We start from the raw sequence: 6,449 nt of genomic DNA on the forward strand, positions 1-6,449 counted from the left end.
GACACACTCAATCATGCCTGTCTCTGTGTCTTTCCATCAATCTGGAGCAGTCTCAGTTCACCCCCTCTCAAGTGAGGACCTTCGTGGGGGCCATCATAGACACACAGCAAACAGGGGCTTTTGTGTCAAACGAAAGACAACAGCGGATTTCCAAACTGGCAACTCTCCTGCACACATAAAAGTATGTTTCTGTTCGACAGTTCAAATCGCTTCTGGGGATGCTGTCTTCCTGTATTCCCCTAATTCCCAACTGTCGCCTCAAAATGAGACCCCAACAGGAGGAACTCGACGATCAATTGCAACAAGTCTCAGGGTCCTTTGACGATGTCATCAACATCACGTCTCAGATACGAAGAGCATTGCTATGATGGACTCTCATACCAAACATCTCAGCAGTTCGTTTGTAGTGGACACTCCAAGTTTCATCCTCACGACAGATGCCTCCCTCGAATGGTGAGTAGCGCATTTTTAGGCTTTCCTGTTTTCAGTTTCTATTTTGGGTAAATTCTGGTGGTGTTTTGTCAGTGTTTTCCAGTGATTTCAATACCTGAAAAAAACAGTGCTTTTCAGTGATTTCTAATTTTCGCGCCATAAAAAACAACTGAAACGGTGTTTTTCCGGTGTTTATGAAACGCTTTGCTTTTATTATTGCTGGCTTTCATTATTGATGCATGGCATATAGACAGTGCATGTACGTGTATATGAAGTCCAAATACATTTTCACAAGTCAAATTTATTGTAGTACACCATACAATATTTCTTCAGAGATTCTTTAGTCATTCGTGCTCTCTCTTTCCTTCCCATGTACACTTTTATTTGTTAAAATGCCCTCTCAACATTGACACTTGAGACTCGCAACGCCAAAACAGCCAGTACACAACTTGCCAACTCTGGCCACTGACGTAGCTTCCCATGCCAGTACTGGTGCACCTCAAGGTTGACATTCTCTGGGACAGGTTCTGCAACATACGCGTTGAACTGGGTGCACATGCCCTCAGAGGTATTAAAGCGGTCAAAAATGAAGCTGTACTTTGAAAAGTCCGGAGAAAATTCCCCTTTACGGAATGGATCTAACACTTGTGCAGCGTACCAAAGTGAGGCTTCATTGACTTCAAACGCCATGGTTGGTGAAGGGACATTTCTATGCATCATTGCTAGCCATTTCTCATTCATGGTAAAATAAAATTTCCTGAATTGGTCTTCAACACTTCTTTGCTTCCCAAGTGGCAAGCATTCTAACAGGGAACATGTTGCCGTGCCAAAGTCACTAAAAGTGTCGTCTAGCCTACTCTCGAGGAGATGTTTGACATCAACACCAATTATACTGAACACTTGGTAGACAAGGGTGTTTTCTGACTCTAGTTTTTATATTATGTCCACTACAGCAGTCATGTTTTCCTGTAAAAATCTAAGGATGCAGTACAGTGTACTTTTCTTGACATCACTATCAATATGCACCCGAAGATCCTCACATTTCTTGCCTTTTGCATCATCACTAAGCAAAAATTCAGTAAGGGGTCGCCACATAGATAATATTGCATTCACGGCCTCTAGTACTGAGAACCACCTACTAAATGACACAGTTGGGATGACTCTTTCTTTGCTGCCACACAAAACACAAAATGAGAAATATTTGCATTTGAGTTCCCGCGCATAACGAAACAGTGCGCCTGAATGTACTACAAAATCAATAGCATTCTTCATCAGCTCAGAAGATTGTAATGCTGCTTTCAGCATACCATCTAGCAAGTGGCAAGGATCTCTCACAGGGAAACACTTCAGCTCAGGTATTGCTTTTGACAGGTCATCACATAACTTTTTCATATACGTAGCTGAATCGCTGCAAATACAAACAATATCTCCCCAATCTTTGCTAAACTTGGTAAGAACTCTCTGCAGCAGCATTCCAAGTGACACTGCATTGCATGTTTCCAGTACATCCAGAACTGCCATGATGGTACGTCTGTGCCATCCATTTTTTGCATCACAAAATGTGATTAGCACTGCCACTGCTGGGTCGCCACGCATCTCTGGGGTTTCATCAATGGTAACAGAGATCTTAACATCACCTTGCAGTAACTCTGAAATATGTTCAATATCTGCAAGGAACACCTCTGGTAGGTATTTCTCATACATTTGTGTTGGTTTTGGTAATGTTTTGAATGCTGGTGCACGCTTGCGGAATAGATTCCCAATCGGTCCATCAGCTTGGTGTAAGCTGGTTCCAGATTGCACTAGGGCACGTACAAATTCATGTGCCACATCCTTTTCTTCCTCACGTTTTCTTTTGAAGCGCGTCATTGTCTCAGCAAGAGACATCTGGCAAAGGCTGTCGCTATTAGGTGGCTCTTTCAATTTCAAGTGGGTGTTGGTGACAAGATGTTCAGCAATTCGGCTTGCAGTTTTCCCACTTACTATTGGGACAGTCACTCTGCAAAACCTGCAAATTAACATCTTTTGCCCACGCACTTCTTCAACCATGAAATCTTTGTTTTCCAGCACATAATCTTCTGCCGTCTTTATTCTGCGGGGCATTCTGTTCTGCGCAAAGTAGATCATAAAAAAAGACACTTAGAAACCGGTTGTGTACTGTTGAGAAAATGATGCCACTGAACAGGCTGCCAACCAATTGGTGAAATTGAAGAACACATATTTGAGGCATAGCATAAGGATCCATTTTATATTTAGCTTTTGATTTAAAACTTAAAAAATCTGTATCCTAGGTACCCTAAATGCTTATTAACCATCATGCTTTAAAAAAAAGAATTAGTTTCTGGATGTATGCAAATTAGCTAACCTCCAGCTTGCCTAAAAGTGATTAATACTTGGTGGACGAAAGCCCTCAGGCCAATTTCACGCTTTATAAAATTGCAAAGGAATGCAATGTATATACAGATACAGGTCAGGTAACCTATTGTCAGGAGAATGTTCAGCTTAATGAAAGGGGAATGTTGAATCCATATGTGTCCAGTATGAAACATTCGAATACAGTTCAACAGTAATAACGACCAGTGGCGTAAATATACTTACATAGCTCCCAGACGCGCAACTACAGTCAAATTTCGGGGTGGAGGGGTAGATTCTTCCAGCAATTGGCAGAATAGAGATGCAGGGGTTCTAAGAAGGGGTGAAATCAAGAAAGCCTTGTTAAGTAAAATGTTCTTGTTCAGACCTGTGAAGTACTCAGGTGCGATTGCAGTAAGACAGACGCCAGAACACAATAGCTCCTCTCCCCCCCCCATGTGAGTCAGGCAGGGGGCCTGGTGTTTCTCTGGCCTTTGGCCTTTCACAGCTCAGCTCCCCATTCTCTTGTCTGTCTTCACCCCCTGCACTCTGTGTTACACTAAACAATGTCAGAAGAGGTTGTATCGCAAATGGTGCTCATGTAAAGCGCTCTGATACCTCCGGGTTTTGTGTGCGCTGTATAAAACCCTCCCCTCTGTGATTAGCAGTGCCACTGAAAAGGAGGCGTGAGACATGCACAGTGCTGGGCAGGAGCACTGTCGAAGACTCACTGGTGGGAGGAGACCTTCTGCACCCCACAGTTGGATAAGAGACCTGTTGGAGCGCGAGGATGGGGGGGGGCCTGCGGGCAGTGGGAGCAAGGCTGCCATGGACCCCAATGCGAGTAGAGGAAATAGAAGTCCAGAGTGCCCAGTTGGATATCAGAAGACTGTTCTGAGCAAAATTTTTTTTTTACTGCAAGGACATGGCACTGAAATAAAAATAACAATGACGCCTCTACATATAGTTGCCAAGTCCCTGCAACAAACACTCGCTGGTGTGGCGCTGGTGACTGCTGCATCGGCGCGTGGGTTGTTATGCTCAGCACGGGGTGAGAGGGGCGGCAGGGCCCTGCTGAACCCATCAAATAACACATTTAAAATAAGGAGGTGAGCCTGCAGAGGCGCTGTAATTTACACCGAGGCACGTTTTAACTGTGCAAAATTGACTGTCTGGTGGCGCTAAGCTCCCCATTCTAAGAAGGGGTGAAAAACAAGAAAGCCTCAACAAGTAAAATGGTCTTGTACAGACCCGTGAAGTACTCGGGTGCGGCTGCAGTTAAACAGACGCCAAAACACTTTAGCTCCTCTCCCCCCCACGTGAGTCAGGCAGGGGGCCTGGTGTTTCTCTGGCCCTTTGGCCTTTCACACCTCGGCTCCCCATTCTCTTGTCTGCCTTCGCCCCCTGCACTCTGGCGCTCATGTAAAGCGCTCTGATACCTCTGCGTTTTTGTGTCCCCGCATGCCAGCAATCATACCCCTAAATGCGAGTGCAAATGCACTAAGAAAGTGCGAACATCAGCAAAATATGAAATACAAGGCAAACAATACAGAATAGATTGGTCAGAGCGCACTGCACACAATCACCACCACTGCTTCAACCAAGGCACACAACTCTCATGAGTTGGGGTAGATCCGTTTTAAAAATGTAAAACTCAATGGAATTGGACATTCGCTACAATGTGTTTTACCTAGCGCTTGAGACCGTACTTTGCTATCGCAGCGCTGTGTCTGGCAGATGCTCTTTCTGTATGTGTTCCAGTCCTTAAACAGAAGGGGGAACGGAGACCATGCAGGGGATCGATCATGTGCATTTGTGCACGCTTCCCCCCGAAGGTGTCCCCTGGCTGAAACACAAAAGTCTATTGATGGCCAACTTAATGGTGGTCCTCATTTATCGACCTCAGAAGGATGTCAGAATGGGTGGACCTGCTGGGATTTACCTGAGCCGTAGGGTCAAACACAGTCCTCATACAGTGGATGCAATAGTCTGCTAGTAACTACACCCGTATCTTCATTCTACAAGGGGAGTTTGCTTTTCCCCCTCTTTTTTTATTAAACAAGGAATGCCACGCATGCAGCGCTCCCTCACTACCGAATAATAATGACCTGCACTGGCAAGATGAGGGGAACACAGGTGTATATCGCCTGCAACATTCTCTTACACTGTGTGAGACTAATCTCTGGATGCCATGGAGTGCTCTATTCTTTGATTTTCCATACCCACTCCTGTCTCTGCCCCAGCCTGTGCAATTGCACGGTGTGGGAGGGGCCCTCTAATGCATTTGAAGATGCAGCTGTGAAATAGGCAAACATATCAAGCATGTGAATGTGACTGTTTTATACTAACTTCTCGAAGCAACATATAGAAAACCTGTGCGCTCTCTTATGCTAGGAAATGTTTTCGCATTACTGGACCCAGCTTTCGTATCTGAAAATAATAACCCTGAGTCCCAGCGGCTAATTAATACCACCAAGACGATGAACCAGTGGGGACACTTTGGGGCTTCAGCAAGGACATGCGTGCAGTCGCTGCATCTGTTGGCCTCGCGACATTCATTTACACCGAAGCACAATTTAACTGTGCAAAATTGACTGTCTGATGGCGCTAAGCTCCCCATTCTAAGAAGGGGTGAAAAACAAGAAAGCCTCAACAAGTAAAATGGTCTTGTACAGACCCGTGAAGTACTCGGGTGCGGCTGCAGTTAAACAGACGCCAAAACACATTAGCTCCTCTCCCCCCCACGTGAGTCAGGCAGGGGGCCTGGTGTTTCTCTGGCCCTTTGGCCTTACACACCTCGGCTCCCCATTCTCTTGTCTGCCTTCGCCCCCTGCCCTCTGGCGCTCATGTAAAGCGCTCTGATACCTCTGCGTTTTGTGTCCCCGCATGCCAGCAATCATACCCCTTAATGCGAGTGCAAATGCACAAAGAAATAAAAATAACAATGACGCCTCTAGCCCTCTACACATGCCAAGTCCCTGCAACAAACACTCGCTGGTGTGGCGCTGGTGACTGCTGCATCGGCGCGTGGGTTGTTATGCTCAGCACGGTGTGAGAGGGGCGGCAGGGCCCTGCTGAACCCATCAAATAACACATTTAAAATGAGGAGGTGAGCCTGCAGAGGCGGCGCTGTAATTTACACCGAGGCACGTTTTAACAAAAGGCCAACCCTGTCCTCCCTCCGCTATTCTGCCCCTGCTTGTAAGGTACAGGGGGCATCAAAGCTGACGATTCTGTAGCAATTTGAAAGTGCGACAAAACACACACTTTCACTTACCAGCTGGGCCTTAGAGCACTTGCAGTACTGGCGGTCGTCCTCTGGTCGTCTTCTTGTCGTCGTGCGGGACTGGAATGTGCTGCGGTGTGCTTCGGTGTGTGGGGCCAGACAAAGTGTGGACAGCATTTTCAATGGGACCTGGCCCCACCCACCAACCTTGCCAACCAATGTGTCTCCCCAAATTTAATGGGGGCGACACACATGCCAAACTGTTTTGTTCTCGGCCTAAATTGGAGCTTTTCTTCGAATGCTTTGGCTCCATCAAGTGGCCAAGTGGTGCAATAACAAGGAAAATCGGTGACACTCGGGTCAAACCTTGTCAGCTGATTTTCACACCGGTAGTGTATTGTCGGGCAGATTCGGTTTTAACCGAATTCCGGACTGCCTA

At 46.3% G+C, this 6,449-nt stretch overlaps 1 pseudogene; it reads right to left on the reverse strand.

Moving 5' to 3' along the window:
* Positions 1-720: 720 nt before the first annotated feature.
* LOC144805447 (uncharacterized) lies at positions 721-2,535 on the reverse strand (annotated as a pseudogene).
* Between the last annotated feature and the right edge of the window lie 3,914 nt (positions 2,536-6,449).

The sequence above is a fragment of the Lissotriton helveticus genome (genome assembly GCF_964261635.1).
Source record: "Lissotriton helveticus chromosome 1_1 unlocalized genomic scaffold, aLisHel1.1 SUPER_1_unloc_10, whole genome shotgun sequence".
Taxonomy (NCBI): domain Eukaryota; kingdom Metazoa; phylum Chordata; class Amphibia; order Caudata; family Salamandridae; genus Lissotriton; species Lissotriton helveticus.